This window comes from Vanessa tameamea, chromosome 25, assembly GCF_037043105.1.
Source record: "Vanessa tameamea isolate UH-Manoa-2023 chromosome 25, ilVanTame1 primary haplotype, whole genome shotgun sequence".
Taxonomy (NCBI): Eukaryota; Metazoa; Arthropoda; class Insecta; order Lepidoptera; family Nymphalidae; genus Vanessa; species Vanessa tameamea.
The window spans coordinates 1,920,083-1,941,246 of record NC_087333.1 but is presented as its reverse complement, the minus strand read 5'-3'; positions in this window follow the sequence as shown (position 1 = coordinate 1,941,246).

The window sequence follows — 21,164 nt, the reverse complement described above, 5'->3', positions numbered from 1 at the left end:
AAGGAATTTTTATTATCTTCGTCGTCGTTTTTGCTCTCAGTGAGATTTTCGAGTAGAGATTTTAGGTCAAGGTTGTGATTCTGTTCCTGAAAGAACAAGCTAAATCCGTTCCCGTGATGTTCCCGTTGTACGTAATTTGATTGTAGATCCATTGCGATAGTGGTATTTTTATGACTTTATTTTACTAAAATGAATTTTATTATATAATTGCAATTTTTGGGATCACAAAGTATTTTTTACATTATAGGCGGGCAGACTGCCAAATGAGCCATCTGGTAGTAAGTGGTCACCACCCCCATAGACATTGGGACTGTTAAAAATTGAAAGCAATGTACACCCCCATGTATATTTTAAGTATTACTGTTTGGCGGTAGAATATCTGATGAGTGGGTCGTACCTATCCAGGCTCTTTTTATAAAGCCCTAACACCATGTGAAAGTTTGACAAATAGTAAAACGCAATACTAAAAATAATAAAGTATTACTGCCGGTCAGTCGAAATGTAAAGTTTTCTTTTTTGGGGTAGTCTAAAAATAATCTAATACCGGACATATTTGCTATTGTACCATACAAATATATAACATATTACATTGTCCGTCAATACATTACAAAAAAAAAACTAATTTCGTAAATGCTTTCTAATAACTCATACTTGTGATATAATTCATAGCGAGTGGGAGTTTACCTCCATCGAGGCGTCTAACCTCTGTCTTATCAACGACATCAATCAATATAGATAGATAAAACTAATATATGAGAAAAATTCTTATAATCAAAATTATGCATTATGACTGATTCTAAAGATATGATTCGTTAGTCTTTTGGCGTGCAGCTAATACTTGTTGTCTTCCAGGCTGTATGTATTATATACATATTTAGTTGTATTTAACTAACACGACTTAGGCTTAGTAATTTTGAATGTTGAAAAAGAGTAACTACTAAGATTCTTACCAGTTCTTCTCGGTAGAATCTGCATTCCGAACCCGTGGTAGCTTCACTTAATATAGTTTGTTAAATGACGATTCAAAAGTGCTTGTAAAACCTGCTTGAATAAATTATGTAAATTTCTCACTGCTGGGCTAAGGCCTCCTCTCCCTTTGAGTAGAAGGTTTTTGGAGCAAATTCCACCACGCTGCTCCAATGCGGGTTGGTGGATACACATGTGGCAGAATTTCGTTGAAATTAGACACATGCAGGTTTCCTCACGATGTTTTCCTTCACCGCCGAGCACGAGATGAATTATAAATACAAATTAAGCACATGAAAATTTTACTGGTGCTTGCCTGGGTTTGAACCCGCAATCATCGGTCAAGATGCACGCGTTCTAACCACTAGGCCATCTCGGCTCTAAGTGTTAGGAGAGATCAGAAGAAGGGAAAGAACTTGCGATTATTACGTCACTATACGGCTGTATACCATCGAGGTAAATATGAAAGTTACTGAATTACCGTCAAAAGAAGAAGAACACGTGTAAATCTGTAGGATTTGCGATTTCCTTTGAATTACGCCTGTTAACGCATCAACTTTTACATTATAACATTTTCCCAGAGGCTTGCTTAGTTTAAATAGGTCAAAAACATCACAAAAAGTAATTACAAGGTCAATTTGAATTCAAAGCTAAAATTTGTTCGGAATGGATTATACCAAGATGACCATTAAGAGATTATACCATTAAGTAATTCAGTAGTTACTTTCCGTCAAACAAAAAATCTCCATGCAATAGTCATTTACAACATTTATATAAAGCTTTCGTCAACTTCATTTGGATCTTTTTTCTACCTTGTGTTGGTAATCTACGGAAAGGTACTTGGGTGTCTTTGGGTTGGAAACGGCTATGTGGGATTCCATCATTCCCCATGTGTCCCTCCCGTGCTGTGCTCCATTTGCAGCTCTTAGATCTTGGCCAGGGCCGGACTGTGAGTTTAGGGTGCCTGGGCTAATACTACTCAGAGGCCCCACTTAAGACACACCTGAACGTAGACTTGAATTAAATTAATTTAATGAGTTTGATAAATTACAGGACTCGCAGGTCTGCAAACCATACGATCCGTTTAATTTAATAAAGTTATGGATTCTTTCGCATTATCGTCTATTTTTGACTTTGACTTGACTTAGCTGGGCCCCTTGAATCCACGGGGCCCTGGGCTGAAGCCATACGGTAGATCCGGCCCTGATCTTGGCTTGCCGCACTCCTAACTAGTACGTTCGGCAGCTCGATACAAACCTGGTTGCCGTCCCTCTGAGTGCACGTATCTACCTTAAAGTGACGTTCCAAATATCATGATTAAACAAATTAGTAATATACCCATGATATTGGCAAATATAATCATATAATCTTAAAAGCCCTATCCGCAAATTCCTAACTAGTCACGTTTGTTTGTACCCCTTTAATCACTGATTCGGATCCGATAAGCGTTTCTGGCTGTTTATTTGATTAATCTGTATTTAAAATTTCTTTTTTATTCGATGTCAAATGTTAACATTGAAAGGGTCGCACATCGGTATATGCTTGGAGCAATGTTTGGTTTCAAAACATTCTCCTTAGCAAGGGACTGTAATAACTACGCAATTCGGTCGGACACGCTTATAATATCTTATTAAATAGGTATTTACGAGCATGTTTGCACTATGGCGGCGCTACAAATCCCCCCCTTCCCCAGATACAAATAGGTAAACTCGTAGAGAAGCACATCTAATGCCTAAACTTTGTATAGATGTGTAGTCGATTATATAAAAACAATCAAAAAAAAAAAAATAACTTTTTTATTTTCAAATCTGCTTAGCTCAGGCTAGTACGTTCAATCACCTCCAACTTTATGATATAAGATAAATATGAGAATATTATTTGACTAAGTACTTCGTACCGTATCTCTGTTCGCCTGAATAATGTTAGTTATGATAAATTTACGTTCGAACAAAAACATTCTTACAAAGATTAAGCTTTCCTTTGATCTGATCACTTTACGGCTTATATAGAACGGAAATCCTGTTGGAATATATATAATCATTGCATAGTTAAGATGAATGAATAAAGTAATAATAAACGCGAAAGGTTTGGCTGTTAAATAATGTTGCACGTCATAAAATATTTACTTAAGAAGAAAAGTTTAGAGTAAATCATTATTTGGACCGCCTGTTCAAAAAGTGTTAATATATGACAAACATTCGCTTAATACCGGTTAAAACCGGTTTTTATTATAAAACAAACACCGGTTATGTACAGCAAGATAGCTCCAAAATGGATTTATTTTTGCAGCTAGAATCAGAATAAAGACATGTATGGCAATTAAAGTTTAATACGTTTAATTTATTCGTAATGAAAATCAATAATTATCCAGTATTAAACTTATACTTGTGGGTCGCCCGCGAAAATTCGCGTTTATTCAAAACATTTTTCATGAATTTCGAAACTTATGACAGGTTTTGTTTCGTTTTAATTTCATTCTAAACTGACAACATCTGTTCGAACATTTGTTTTTTTATACAGCCGTAACATCGCTGCCTACCGGACCAGTAACTTTTTTCCGCTCTCTTAAATTAATTACTCGTTAAATCGTTAAAACATTTTGTAAATTGCAATCAAGAATCCTCTTTAATTTTCTGCATATCTATGGCTGGAGCTCTTCAAAATAAGACCATAACCGATCTTCTACGTGCAGCTATCGTCCCAATATCACTGGGTTTGTCCCAGCGATTTACTCTATTAATATATAAAATATTTATGAGATTTGTTGAATATGCTCACATAAATTTACAATCATATCCTACTAATTTACTTATTATGTACGTATGTATGTATTATATACTAATAACTGTCGTATAAATATAGATAATCTATTACATCTAAAATTATAAAATTAAATTGAAATCAAAAATACTGTAATCAAGTAGGCATTTAAGCAATTGTATTGTCATTTAACATAATTGTATTTAATGTTCAGCTAGCGCCGATTTGAAATGTAAATTATCCCGAGATGAACCGGCAGTAAACTCACTAGTCACTCTTGTACAAAAGTTGAAAATTGAAACTGAAATACAAATTTATGATAATAAAATACGATTAAATATGTATAATACTACCTGACCCGAAATCACAGGCGTACAATAGGGGTCTGTATATACCAGCTGTTGAATTTCACCTTCGGAAATCTCGTCAAAATTCCAAGTTGCACCACCACCTAAATGTCCGAAAATACACAAAAAAGTTTTTAAGACATTTTCTGCCTCGCACAACCACTCTGTGGAACCAGCTTTCGTAGATTTTTCCGAACCGATACGACTTGGGAACCTTCAAGAAGAGAGCGTACTCCTTCCTTAAAAGCCGGCAATGTATCTGCAAGCCCCCCAGTGTTGCAGATGTCCATGGACGGTGGTAGTCACTTTCCATCAGGTGAGCCTCCCGCTCGTTTGCCGCCTATCACATAAAAACAAATCTTTTAGATTGATGAACAAACATAAAAAGAAAATGCTTGTTTCTTTTCCGGTTAAACATGTTAAATTCCCGGCTTTTATCTACTAAAATATGCATGAATTACCTATCAACTACTCCTTCTTGATCCACTTTGTTTATTGATGAAAACCGTGATTTTTAAAAGATCCAAGTGTACGTAAGGTGGGAAGCGACTTTGTTTTATATCACGTAGGAGATATCCAATTTGAAAGTCAACAAATGTAAGCTACACGCTTTTTATCGTCTATATAATCTTGCGTTGAGTAATGTAACTTATTTATCAATGTTTTTTAACAAACAATATTGCCTTGGTAAAGTTAAAAATATCTGCCGATTTTTATAATAGAAACTAATATCTTGTTAATATGAAGATTCCTATCAGAATTTAGCTTTAATTAATAAGTAATGTTTTAAATTTAAGCATCGATCGTATCAATTATTAGATATCCAAGTTGTAATCAAAAATATACTCTATCAAAATAGGTCCCTTTGAACGATACTTTTAAACATAAACTAAACGTTAAGTACCGGTGGTTTTTGACATAAATTTCACTAAAAAAAACTGGCAAGATTCTTTGTGTATTATAAGATACAAGGAAATAAACACTTTAACAAGAAAATGCTCCTCTATTGTTATTATTCCACGCGATCATGTTTAATGGTACAAATCCAATTTCAATTCAAGCGAGTTTGTCATTTAGAACATTGTGTTTATATGACAACGTCACGTAATTTCACAAAGGATACATTGCTGTTTATTCGACTTCATTGTTTACGAAATTAGTTATACAATTTTGAATATTAACTTCCGGTGTGCTATCTAGATGTGTTATACAAAGGGATATCTCTACGTTGTTTAAGCAAAATCAAACGAAACTGTGCATTTAGATATATATATCTAATATATTATATATATTATCTATTATATCTAGAAGTATAATCACATTGATTCCCAATTTCTAACGCCTGGGCCGGAAATGTAATGTACTTGTAATAGGACCCGACCCGTTTCTAGGAAACCAGTGTCAATCACCCGATAGCAGGATGTTTGCCATAATTACAAATTACCCCAAAGCGCTTTCAAGCAAAGTGCTGGATCAAGGAGGGTAAGAGGTATTTTTATAAAATTAAAAAATCGTGATGAAAAAACCTAGCTGAACTTTTGGGACATAACGTTCGTGTAAAAAAACAGAAGACGTTAAGCTAAGCCTTAATCCAGCCAAATTCTACAAGATGATCTGTCACACAATCTACAGTTGAATTAAAATTTACATCCTGGTAGATATAAATAAAATCATATCAAAACGTGTTTAGAAAACACAAATATATAGGCACATAAAACATTTGTGTATTTTTATTTAAGAAATGCAGGCTGGCAAATATACTACCTGGTGATATTGATCACCATCGCGATTGGGAATAAAATTTATTATGTCTCTTGTGCCTGTAGTTACACCGGCTCACTCACTCCTCAAACCGGAACCCAAGTATTGCTGATTTGCGGTAGAACATATGATAAGTGGGTGGGAGATAGACAGATAGACCCTTTGATTTTACTTTATTGTAGTATATAAGAGCATAACACGTTCATATATGAGCATTGTAGGAAAAAACAAAGGCTGTTAAAGGAAATAAACTGTGAACATCCCGTAGTGTACATACATTGTAAAAATTCTACTGGTAGTGTCGTTTATTGGTATTTTAATATGAACTCAGACTGAATGTGGAAAGTACAATTTAAACGGAAAAATACAGTCACAATTGAAACGATATTTTTGCTATCAAGTGTATTTTCTTGGATAAGACATAAATAGTACACGTTTAGTTTCATTAAGATTTCATTGAACACTGAAGCTTTCATAGTGGTAGTTGTATTATAAGTAAAGCTAATTCCATTACAAGAATCATATCAAGTAAAAGAATATATATATATATATATATGTACGTTTCTGATATATATATATATATATATGTCGGAGGAGCAGGATGCCGAACAGTTGGGTTCGGGGATTGATCCGACATTTGGAAGACTATATGGGCGTGCAATGGAGATGTTCATAAAATACAACGTATTTAATATCGTCTAATCACTGTATTAATTGATTCAATAATCGTACACCACATTAATATCAAAGGATTACAATAATTCATCACGATTAAGAGCAAATGGGTTTGCAAGCAACCGTCGTTCTCGAGTCGTTTGTCAAAACATAACGACTGGCGTTGCCATGACACTTACAACTCCATTTGGGGTGACCCGCTCTTAAAAGTAAATCAGCCATCAAACAGTATTGCCAACTATTCATTAATTATCCAAATCAACAATCAAAGTAATATCGCCCCATTATATATATAAATATATAAATTTGAAAAACTGTATTGTTAGTGGTGACTTTATATGTTTGCCAATAGACATCGGTACATTCAGTAATATTAATCATTCCTGACATTACTAATAGAACCTTCACCTCTCCCCTTGTTTTTCACTCCCTTCACTTGGGAACTAAGATGTTGTCCCTTGTGCCTGTGTAGCTCGGCTCACTCACCTTTCAGACCGTTAACAGCACTATATATTGCTGTTTGGTAGTAGCTATCTTCAAATAAAATAAAAATATCTATAAATTAATTAATAGTCAAGTAACTATTTTCTTGAGTTTAACAAACATTTAAGTAACAAGTTATAAAGTCAAAAATAGTAGGGGGAGCTTGAAATTTGCAGGAACTAAAGCGTCATGGGGACCTAATGGATTGTTAAGATTAGGTTCTAAAACGAAATTGTAAAAAAAGTGACCTCGAGATACTCGAGCGCGTCAGATTTCTATAAAGAGGGATAACCTTGATATCTAAGTGAGTATAATCTAACATATTTTAAAGAAAAAAAAGAAACTCGTTTTTCTTTTTACTTCTGGATTTCTTTTTATTACAGGATTTCGTTCAAATTAAAAAAAAAGTCAAACGCGCTCGAGTATCTCGAGGTGACGTTTTTTTTACAACTTTGTGACTCGCCCATTTCCTTACGTCAAACTCAAATTTACAGACAGATTATTGAAATAGACACTTTTCTGGCTGTCCTTAACTTACCTTGTCTTAATCTGACGTGCTCAAGTTTTTCTGAGGAATGATTTATTTTTACTACTCTGACGGGCCTCACGCCAGTATATTAAGGGTAAATAGTAGATTAACATTACGGACTGCAAGGTTTTACCACATATGATTTTTTGACGCGCTTGAGTAACTCGCGAAATCCCCGATTGGGCTTCCCTACTATAAGAATCTCCTTTTTAGGAAGTTTGGAGCTTGTTCCACCAGTCAATTCAAAAGTTTGAATGCGGGTTGATGGATATACCGGTAGCTGTTTATTCTACCGACACAAATTTAATCAAGATGTTGAGGTGAATGAATTTATGTTTACTAATAAGGCACATGTACTGGTCTGTTATTTTGTTTTTATGGCTTTTAGTTGTACCAATATTTCACCAATATCACGTGCGATGGAAAAGACATGATTGGGATATCGAGGTCTTTAATTTTGAAGATTTTTTATTTACCTACAACCTAAAAAAAATATTATTTGGTATTTGCCTGGGATTGAACCCGCTATCATCGGTTAAGATGCACGTAATCCAACCTCTGAGCCATTTCGGCTCTCTTGATTTATTACATGTTATTTATTTGTTAGTTTTCGCCTAATAAAATACCAGCGCAAAGCCATTAGTAACAATGCAAAGAAAAGCCAAAGTATCGCATATTTATGTCAAACCTGACAGATTTAAAACACCATGAGTCAAGCGATGGGATTGTAAATAGATTAGTTATTTTCGAACGGAATGGGTTGAAATGTGGGTGCTCCGCAATTTGTGGGCTTAATCATTGAGTATTTACGGTTTCTTATTATCGGTATTCATGCGTCACAGACCTGTTCAAAGTCACTTGAAATTTCGCAAGTGAAAATTGTTTAAATGCCATGAGACAACATTTCTCGGTGGCATTACGTTACGTTACGTTTAAGACGTATTTTCTGATGTAATAAGATTATATTTCTATTGTGTATACGGAGTTGTATGAAAATTATTAATTTTCTTAGCTTTTTCATTACTTTCGACTGTTAAAATTTTCGTTGTTAAAATGTTAAGACTTACTAAGTATGAAACAATTTATGTATACACTAGAAACATAGCAGGCAAAATAAACGAACCACCACCACTCGATCCTTGTCAACGTCGTTCAAAAATAAACCAAATGTGATACTAAAATAATGCTACGGACCATCTCAAATTACCGATGACGATAAAACTCCCGGAAATCTATAAGATTTGTCCTTTTGCCCGAAATAGTACTTCCGACATCCTTTGTTTTATTTTCATAAGTAATATGCTTCGGGCGTATCTCAAATTTTCCATAATAAAGCACCTGGAAAATTCCTTAATAAAAACATTAAGCTTTGACCTCGCTGCGACATTATTTCATTAGGCCATTACATTTTACGACTATGATTCGTTTTTACTCAGATTATTGTTGTAATATACTCGTATTAGGCCGTGGATAGAACTATATACAAACTCCGCAAGGATCAAAGTTGTCCTCCTGACCGACCACAGCTTTACTTCTCAGGGAAGATAAATAAACTGCGCAGGAAATAAAATCGTGCTCAATTGTTTTCACAAACACTAGTACACTCATAGAGAACTCCTTACTTTCATAATCAGATGGGACACAAAATCCAAATTCAAATAATGTAACGTTACAGTAACATTTAGACTTAAGTCTTCTATTGAGGATTTATTTACAGAAAAACTCAATAATATTTTGCATTTGTCCCAATTACAAATTACATATTATAAGCTTGCAAGTGAACGCGCAAATAGGTAACAGCCTAAGCCATGAATACATAAATGAAAAAAATAAATATAATTAAATTAAATATTATTACGGATGTAACCGATGCTTTACGGAGTAAATTCAGCCATCAAATTTTACAGTTCACTTTGGGGTCGTTCAACGACGCGTGAAGAAAATCATCATTGAAGATTTTACGATCGAGTAAAACGATTTTACATACAAATTATATACAAAATACATTTATTTATCTACGTGATTCAAATAAACATGTAATTATTACGATTTGATCTTGTTTGAATTAATTCTGAAATGTGTTGCCATATTTTATAAATCATTAAATTTTTAATCAATCTTAAAAGCTATCAGGCAGTTGATGGTATCACTTCGTTTATTGAAGAAGTTTATTAGCTACAGAAAGGCCTAAAAGTTATTATGTACTATAATATTACTAAGACCATTTATGAAATGTTTATTTCGCTGTGTTATGGAAGAGGTTTTCTGATGTCATACTTGTATTTTGCTTGGTCGGCCCCGATGATGGTTTGATAATATTTGACATTAAAATTAATATTTTTTATTATTTGCTTGTATTTTGACACAAGGACCCCACGCAAATTACTCTACGGTCCTACAAAAATGGAAGCACACGTTTTCAAATTCATGCAAAATCATTCATGAGCCATGTTCAGTGTTCGGTGGCGTGTTTTCTTGGTGCTGATATCCCGTTAGTTTTTAATATAATGTACGAATAAGTTATCTCTAAAAATGTTTGTTCTATTAATCTAAATTACAAGACCCCCTTGAGAATGGAGGTCCTGGGCACGGGTTCCGCTTGTCCGTATGGTAAAAATGGTTCTACGTGTAAGCATCATCGTTATCAGAGTTTTCATATACTTAATTGGCAGTAATGGGATGATGACGTTCCTACTTTGCTACGTTACTTAAGGTCGGTCCTGCATTGCCAATGTGTGCCAGTGGGGGACCGCCCTTACGATTAAGGTTTTACATATTTACACTACAAACAGGTATATAAATCTAAGATTTGGGCAGTAATACTTAATTATTCTCTCTCATTAATATAATATTAATTGTATCATTACAATTTGCGTACTATAATTCTCAGTTCTTCTAACTCATTCGTGTAATACTTGTATCTGAACTGTTACAATATAGATAAATATTCACAGTAAGGGTTCACCTTAAAATAGCCTTTCCACGATTTTTGAAGTTCTGTGCCCTTTATTTGTGTTCAAATGTGTATTTATGGAAGTCAATATGTTGTAAATCCGATCGAAATAGAAGTATTTTTGAGGTTTATTAAGATTTGTGAGATATTGTGAGGTATTATATTAGATGGATAATACTAAAACTAATTTAGGTAAATCTGCTCCTTTGTACAGGGCTACACAAACCTATAATTCCACTTTTAAATCAAGTCGTTATCGATATATGTATTTGGTAACACTGAATTTAATTTTAAAAATAAATCAAGGAAATATTTTTTACCATAACACTGTTTTCATGTCACTGTTGTATTTGCTATAAGAGTTATTAATATTTTTTCTTTGTTTTTTCCTATAATGTATTATTTTTTATTTAGATGTTTACTTTATAATATTAATTACTTTTTTTATTATTGTTTTTGTAAATTATTTGTTCACATGATGAGTTAGCCTGTAAGATGTACATGGTAATATTTTTTAAGACTGGATATATATGTAGAATTAGACACTTTGTATATCACGTTGGCTTCCCAAATAAATAAAAAAAAAAATCCAACCTAAGAAAAATATGCCATGTCTAATTGAAAGTTAATATTAACAAATTCGATATATATTAATTAACAGTTTCATTTTAAACATCACTCATTCGCGCCATTAAAATTAAATCTCAATATTCAACCCACACAAGGCTGAAAAGTATACAGGAATTTTTAAACATACTTTTAAAGAAACGTGGGCTTATGCAAACAAACTAACGAATTACTGAACATCGTTATTGAAACTGCTTTGTAAATATTTGAACGTTAAATTATTTAATAGTATTCGATATTACTAATTTGAATTCATTTTTTACAAGGCAAATGGGCCACCTGATGGTAAGTGGTCACCACAGCCAATAGACATTGATGCTGTAAGAAATAATAGCCATTTTCTACATTACACCAAAGCGCCATCAACCTTGGGAGCTAAGATGTTATATTCCTTGTGCCTGTAGTTACACTGGCTCACTCAACTTTCAAACCCTTCAAACAACCATACTAAGCATTGCTGTTTGGTGGTAGAATATCTGATGTGTGGATGGTACCTACCTAGACGGGCTCGCACAAAGCCCTACCACCAAGTGAATCTCACAGAACTCTTGCTAAACTGCTAGACTGATTTTGCTGATTTTTTAGTGTGTTTGAGTTCCTGGGTGTTTAAGATTGGACCCGGTAGGTGGCATTGCATTCGGGTGCAAGGATATTTTAATAAAATAATATGTAATAAAAAAAACTTATTTCACCTGTACGAAGTCAGGACGAATAGCTAAGTTAATTAAAAAATTATTATACAATAATAATTTATGAATTAATATATATCGAATTTATGATAGACAGTTATTTAAAAAAAAATACTCAGAACCGCTGGCCTTGTTCTGGTCATCGGCTCTGCTATAGTTATAATAATTTTATGTTTATACTGAAAAGCAACTTTAAGATATCGACGGCATTTATATGATTTAAAAATAAAAAGGTGAGTATTGACAAAAACAAGCAATAGTTCAAAATAGTTAGTTTTATTTAATCAACAGATCTTTTTCTTATTTAATCAACATAGATTTTACTTACAATGTTTTCTCTTCCAAAGTCGGTAATAAAGTGTCCCCCGTACTTAAATCAACCCTTTTTTATTAAATCGCCCGCCCCACCGAGGCGGACATCAACCACAAAAACACTTCATTATTAAATAAACAGATGTTGTAAAATCACTGTATTAGAAAATGGTTTTGACAATTCTTTTTAGAAAACAATTAATAATTTTAAATGAAAATAATTAAAAGTAATTTAAACCGAATTGCAGTAGCATTATCTAATTAATAGTAATTACACGATTAATAAATTTTTATAAAATCAATACCGGGCATATTTTACCCACGCAATCATTTTAACATTTACAATAATTTTTAAGAGTATAATTATAAATATAATTAACCTTATCAGCTAAATAATATTCGCGGTGACATATATATATTGTACGGGTTAGTAAAAAACTCTTAAAAATATATTAAAGTAACAGCCTATAATTGTCCCACTGTTGGGCTAAGGCCTCCATCACGCTGCTCCAATGTGGATTGGTTGATACACATGTGGCAGAAATTCGTTGAAATTAGGCGCATGCAGGTTTCCTTATAATGTTTTCCTTCATTGCTCAGCTCGAGAAGAATTATAAACACAAATTAGTCACATGAAATTGTCAGTGGTGTTTGTCTGGGTTTGAACCCGCAATGAGCCAAATCTCTAAAATATATTATAACAAAGAATTAAAAAATTCAAATTTCGATTTTTTTTGTTCGCAAAGTCAAAATATGTTACATATAACGGGCAAACACGTCGTCAGTATAATGTACATAACAGTCATCTATACTAATATATAAAGCGGAAGAGTTTGTTTGTTTGTTTGTTTAAACGCGCTAATCTCAGGAACTACTGGTCCGATTTGAAAAATTCTTTTTTTGTTGAATAGTCCATTTATAGAGAAAGGCTTTAGGCTATATAACATTACGCTGCGACCAATAGGAGCGCAGCGACAGTGAGAAATGTTGCAAAAACGATTAAAATTATTCACATTTATGGACTTTCGATGCGTGCGCAGCATAAACGTTTTAAGTTACTCAAAAAATGTGTATGAAAGATATATTCCTCTTTCAATAATAAAAAAAAAGTCCGTGACACTATATGTCTATTTGTTAAGAGTGTGCTAGCAGGCGGGGCGCGGCGGCGGCTGAGGGGGAGGCGGGTCAGCCCCGCCGCCGCGCTCGCCACTCTCACCCGCGGTGTAGTTCTGCGAAGTAGCAATGCACATAACGACTTAAAAAAATTAACATTCTTAATAGTTAAATTATTTATCAAAATTAGGTTTTGTTATCAGCTTATATGCTCATTATTTTTTATCGTTTAAAATCGATTACATTTAAATCATAATCTGCTGTAGTTTTAACTTACGATATAAGATAAAATTTCAATGAACATTCCTTCGTACTTTGCAAGTAAACAATTCAAACGTTTCACGGTATAAATAAGGTATAAAAATAACATTACACACGTAAAAAAGTTCAAAATGGCGAGCGATACTTTCACCGATGCAGATTAATCATCACTGAGAAAATAAATTATGCAAATAAGCAAATAGGTGAATATCGTTTAAAATGACTACACAAATAAATTAGTAGTTCAATATTTCAAGTAATTTCTATTACGTTCAAGCATATTCAACACGGTTGTACTATAATCACCTTATGAAATAATAACACCAAAGGAGAAACAATCTAAACTTCTTATTGTTCGGTTTGTTTATCTTATTACGTTTAAGTTAATATTATTTGTTTTCAACCGACTTCAAAAAGGAGGAGGTTATCAATTCGTCTGTATTTTTTTTTTTTATATGTTTGTTACCTCATAACTTTTCACTGGATTTTGATAATTTTTTTTTGTTTGAAAGGTAGTGCTTCCCGTGGGGCCACATTTTAATTTTATCCTGTTACGATGATGGTATCCCTATGAAAACGATATAAGTCCTAAATGTGCATTATGTATGTGCACGATAAATAGGTGAATAACTCAAAATTGTGCCAACCAATTTTAATGATTCTTTTTTTATTATAAAGGATATACTTCAAGGGTACTATGGTGAAAGTTTGGTAAGGTTCTGAGCATAGGATCCTTGACAAAGTAACGGTACGGAAGGGAACGGAACAATTCTAAGGAGCACGTTAGCGATACTCGGCCGAATCTTTTAGAAACAAAAATTTTGACAAAAAAAAAAACCGACTTCAAAAGAGAAAAAAAGTAATATGCTCTAAAAAGTAAAAAATAATTGCTTATTATTCTACAACTTAATAATCAAGTAACTTATTCTACTTACCAATATGTAGGTACGTTCTGTGTTTCCACGCAAGGAGATAAGTATGTACCTACCCACTTTAAATCTAACTTAACACAAACCTATGAATAACAAACAATGATCACAATATTTTTTAGATTTATACTATGTAAAATGAAATTAAAAATATTTAGACTATTTAAAAGTCAGCAAAGTTATTACGATAATATATTATAGTTAAAATTATTGTTATTTTCGGAGGCGGTGTCAGCCAAGGTAGGTTTGTAAATATATGATATACTCCAAATTTGTAAATCTGGTCTATCGATAAATACACTTCTTCTTGATGTTTTTTAAACCCTATACGTACATAGTGGTCCTATATAATGACAGAAAATTGGAATCAAAATTGAGTGTTTAAGCAAACATGTCTACCGTCAGGTATTACAATTCATGAACTTTTCTCCTAATCCAAGACAAAGAAAAGTCATTCAGATTTACTATTACATTTCCTGTTGAACGTTTTGTTTGTTTAGGCAGAGTATGAATTTTGTTTGTGATTTATTTATTTACAATTGACTTTTTCTTTTGTCTTACATCCAGATGTCGATACACCTGCATCGAATTGTTAACAAAAAAAATATTCGCAATCGTACACTATTGTACAATATTTCTTTTATGTTTAAGAAAAGGGTTGTCATAATTGACCGTATAACAATAATCAATAAAAACACAGATGTTGGTAATTTATTTAGACAAACTTTACCGGTAATTTTAAGAGGAACTAGAGCAGACATTGTAATGTCTTGCCTTAAAAGTTCACCGTTATGGAAATTTGTCCATACCTTAAAATTATCTACGAATATGAGAGCACATTTGGGGGGAGGAAGTACAAATTTTCCTTCAAAGTTACTTTTAATAGGAGATGGAAAAGTACCTCATTCTGAAAATAAAATTGAAATTGATCGTGATTTAGGAGAAAAAGTGACTAGCATAGAGGATTTAATATCAAAAGTTTACCCTAATATCGTCGAAATAGAAAATAAAGATTACCAATGGATGTGTCAAAGGGCAATATTGGCGGCGAGAAATAGTAGCGTTGACGAAATTAACGACCTAATTTTAACCAAACTTCCAGGCGATATAACTACCTACCCATCTATTGATAATGTAATGGATCAAGAAGATGCTGTCCATTAACCACAAGAGTTTCTCAATTCTTTAAACCCGAGCGGCCTTCCACCACATTCCCTGAAGTTAAAAATAGGTGCTGCGATAATTTTACTCAGAAATCTTAAACCACCAAATTTATGTAACGGGACCCGCCTTCAAGTAAAATTCCTTCGCAATAACGTGATCGTTGCAACAGTTTTGACTGGTCCGGCAGTTGGTCAAACAGTGCTTATACCTCGCATCCCAATGATTCCAAATGATTTACCTTTTAATTTTAAAAGAATTCAATTTCCCATTAGGTTATCTTTTGCCGTAACCATTAATAAAACACAGGGCCAAATATTTAAACACGTAGGAATCGATTTAAGTCAAGACTGCTTTTCACACGGCCAACTATATGTCGCGTTGTCAAGATCGGGTTGCGGGCAAAATCAGTATGTTCTTCTACCACAAGAAAATAAAACTAAAAATATAATCTACGCTGAAGTACTGTAAAACATATTATTAAATCTTATTGACGATTATAATAACAAAACCAACGTGAGCAATCAAACGATAATCATGATAGTGTTTCCGACAACTACGCGAACGAAGTCGCGGGCACAGCTAGTACCAGATATTAAGTCCGCCTTTATATACGTTCATATAATACACTAGCTGTGCCCGCGACTTCGTGCGCGCTGTTTGAATTTAAGGTATTTGGATATTGTAGCGTGATTTTATTTTTATTCTATATATAGTTCTAAAATAAAAGCCTAAGTTACTCCTTATTACATCCGCTATCTGCCAGTGAAAGTCCCGTCGAAATCGGTTCAGCCGTTCCAGAGATTAGCCGGAACAAACAGAGACAAAAATTGTAAAAAAAATATATTTTGGTATATGTACCGTGTATACATACATACATGGGTTATTTTAATATTACAAACAGACACTCCAATTTTATTATATGTGCTTATATATATTACAAGAATGATAAAAATCAGATCACATTCCGTTCATTTACATGCTCAATGTAAAGACGGGCATTGCCTTTTGTAAATATAGGTAAGATTTATTATGTATAAATGGTGTGTTAAACACTTTATATATAGCGAGTGAACGCTCATAATTCGTAATCGGTCGTTCACTTTATCGGTCTTTCATTCGTATTATATCGCATGAATTCGTTTCCATTCGTTAAATGAAACATATATACGTATTTACAAAAAAATTATGTAAAAAAAAATCGAAAGATTTTTATTAGTATATAAATACAAAATGTGAATATAATTTATTTATTTATAAGACTAACTATATTTATTGAAAAATAATAATTTACAATTAAGCCCATAGGATTACAAGTTATACAAGCAGAGTTAAAACTTTAAATCTTTGATTACTTAGTGTTGGCTACTAACTAGTCTAGTCGTTTGGGTAAACACTCAGATGGGCTTGAACAAATTCCTATCACCAAATAGTTCATATTATGGTAAGCATATCTTTGCCGAATCGTGATCGTCTAAATGTTAACGCATGAATTTTAACCGAACGGTGCGAATGAAAACCCAGGCATACATTGCTGAGTTTGCAAGTATTTGAAAATATTAATTCAAACACGTCAAATCAAACAAGCGTTGTATCATTGTTATAAAATAAGCTCCAAAAACCTTGTTTTCAAGAGATGATATGATATGACCTTAGTCCAGTGCTAAATCATTTACCGGCCGTTACTTTATCCTATCGCCTTACTTCTTTTTAATTATTTTAGTAGGCGGACGAGCAAATGGGCCACCTGATGGTAAGTGGTCACCACCGCCCATAGACAATGGCGCTGTAAGAACTATTTACCATTCTTGACATCACCAGATGTTATGTCCTATATGTCTGTAGTAACACTGGCTCCTTCAAACTGGAACACAACAATACTGAGTACTGCTGTTTGATGAGTGGGTGGTACCTACCCAGATGGGTTTGCACAAAGCTCTACCACAAAATAATCCTATTAAAGTTATAATAGGGTAGGGTAGGTGCGGTAGGGTATATTAGGGCACATTTTATATCGCACTGATTGTTTGAATAGATAAGGTTATGTATTACAGTTCATCAAGGACTTTGAACCTTCCTGTTTACACATATAAATTCACATTTATAAATGATTTCTTAGCTACGTATTTGTATGGCTTTTTAACGCCTTTACGGTTCAAGGTTATTTATTGAGTCAACGCTCAAGTACCTATTAGGTATGTTGCCCTTTTTTGTGAAGTATAAAAAACAAATTTCTTCTCATTTCATTTTGTTTTCTACGTCTCAGATTCACGAAGTAATTACAAATGAAATAAGATATTTTTTTAATGTATTCGATTGGCGGACGAGGATATGGGCCACCTGATATGATTGACGCTGTAAGAAATATTAACCATTCTTTACATAACAAATTCGCCACCAACCTGGGGAGCTAAGATGTTATGTCCTTTGGGCTTGCAGTTACACTAGCTCACTCACCATGCACACAACAATACTATTGCTGTTGCCGGTAGAATATCTGATGAGTTGGTGGTACCCTAGACGCCACAAAACCGCCACAAAAAATTCATATCGTATGTTTTTTCCTTAGTCTATATTGATAGACTTATATTTATTAATAAAGTAATTAATTTTATAACATCAAACGTCGTTAATAATATTTCAAATTATAAGTCTTAGAAGTTTATTTTATGTGATATAATTTCCTTTAACAGTGAACTCCACTTTGAGAAGATCAATATTTAATTAAACAGATAGTTTTTTTTGATGATGTTTTTTCTTTGTTATGTTATGTGGAACTATGGCTATAGTTATTTGGTTTCCTCTCCAAACCGACATATTAGTTAAAAAGTGTGATTGTCATTGATATCAATAAATTCGTATATCACGAACAATATTTTTCTTGCTCGTCGAATTCGGAGACATTATTTATTTTCGCCTTCCCGCAGTAGAACAGCGAGTTGGAGTCAACTCAAATATTTTTCTTGACAATATTAGACTTATCACTGGCGCAGTTTGCACTGGTTTGTTTTTTAAATTAATCGATGTATACTTCCGTTTTTATAAATTGACATAAACATAGCATACATAATCAGCCTGTAAATTTCCCACTGCTGGGCTAAGGCCTCCTCTCCCGTTGAGGAGAAGGTATGGAGCATATTCCACCACGCTGCTCCAATGCGGGTTGGTGGAATACACATGTGGCAGAATTTCGTTGAAATTAGGCACATGCAGGTTTCCTCACGATGTTTTCCTTCACCGCCGAGCACGAGATGAATTATAAACACAAATTAAGCACATGAAAATTCAGTGGTGCCTGCCTGGGTTTGAACCCGAAATCATCGGTTAAGATGCACGCGTTCTAACCACTGGGCCATCTGGGCTCAAATAAAAAATAAAAATAATAACAGTCACAACATGTTAGAACCCAAGAATGGGAGTATGTTTACTTTGTCATATCGTGTACCTGATGGTGAGTTGACCACTTTTCATAGACATGAGTACTGTAAAAATACATTAGTAGTTTCGAACTATGCCAAAAATCGCCTTTTGGTAAGGGCATATGACAATCGTAATACACGTTACAGTATCAGATCTTTAACGTTAATCTGTTTAAGTTCTCAGTAGTCTTAAATAAATCTATTTGTCATTAATAACCTTATTGTTTTCGTTTGTTTTTTTGTTTTATTACACTTTACATTACTTTTTTAATTCTATGTACTTTGATTATCTGTTAAATACTTGTTCTTATTAGATTGTGCATGTTTTAATGTAGCAGTGGAAACTTTGTTGGCTTATGTGATATTTATTTTGGTATCAAATGTTTGTGTATATATACTATGCTGTTCAGAGTGTTAATGGGGCTTCCGCGATTCTGTAGTGTATCGGGAATGTTCGGAATATTGGGTCGATTGTTTTTATGCCATGATGCGTAAAAGATGTGCATCTCTAGTGCGCAAATCAGTGGCAGCACCAACAGGATTCTTAGCATGATCGCCAGCAGACTCGAATGCTTGTATGTCAACAGTTGTGCAATCTCTAACGGCATGGCGTAGCAGTGATTATTAACAGTTTCTTTTTTCTTCTTTAGTCTTATTTATTGTACACACACTAAGATAAGTTAATTGTTACTAACAACATGGACATATAGTCTGAAATAAATGATTTACTATTATTATTATTATGATGTGTTTCCCGAAAAAAACAAATCCCAATACGTCACCACCCTTCAGAACTAAGATGTTATGACCCTTGTGTAAGTAAGTAAGTAAGTAAGTAAGTAGGTGGTTCGTTGACTCGCGTTCTATCAAGATAGAAAAGCCGATCGGCGTGTCTGTACAAAATAGGTAGTCTGTTTCTCGAGTCCTGTCTCCAGTGAAATTATGACGTACGTGCCCATTGTTTCCATACAAAGAATTCCTTGACTGTTAATAATGTATACAATATCAATTACGGTTTTCAGTAAACACATCGATAACCTTTCTTTGCGTTGTATTATCGTAAATCAAGCCACCACATTACGGCTCAATCCAAACAAATGTCACACATCTATTAACGCCTGTTGAATTGTAAACAACCGTTCGCGTGAAAACAAATCGTCATTTCCACAACCCCATAAATAATATTTTTCGTATCCAATGCGTTCGCTGTAAACATTATCCGTCTCTTTCTATTACACTATAGGTCGTATTTCTGTCTCTTTCATGAACTGAATTAGAAAAGAATCGTGTTTCATGTACATGTTAACCTGTTATTGCAGTGATTACGGTTTGTTTTACTCTTAGGTGTTTGGTTTAGGAGGGGGGGGGGGGGGAGATCGATAGCGGAGATGCTATTTATAAAGAGGCACTGGAAAGTAAGAGGTGTATATTAACGTGCCCACGGGATTATTAGTGCCGCCCCTGGTCACTATACAAACTATCGCCCTAGTTTCAAATTTTGCATAAAATGGATGAAGCTTTTACTTGGTGGTAGGGCTTTGTGCATTTGGCATTGTGCAGGAATTTGCTCGTCTGCCTATCGATATCATAAAAAAGACATATTTTTTCAAATAGGCAAAATTTCATAGCAGAAAAATATATTATATTTTTTTTATAATTAAATATAAATGGTCATTTTCCATGGTATATTTACAACCATAGGTATAGTATATAAAAGAACAAACACGAAACTTTATAAATAGTTTAAGATAAAGTGCAAGGAATGGCAACATGTAGTAATATATAAAATACGTTGAGAAAAATTGAAATAAGAGTTTTAAAGACGCGTAAACCAATTTTAAAAGCACAAACTATTCAGCATCTTAGTTCTCATTGCTTAAGTTTCTTGAAATGCTGATATACATTGGTTTAGATGTAACGATTTTAATTCAAATTGAACTATGAATAAAAAAAACACAACGAGAAAAGAAGATTTGAACTGTACTTATTTGTACTTAAAATCTTCCATCATTCCTAATATATTTAGAATAGTTAGTAACTGACTTTAATCATAGTATTAGAATATTTTTTATTTAAATAAATAATGAAGTCGCATTACAATTTTTATTAATTTAAATACCGAATTAAGTTGTAATTTATCCACAATAGGAGGATTATTAGACCCTAATGTGTAAACGTT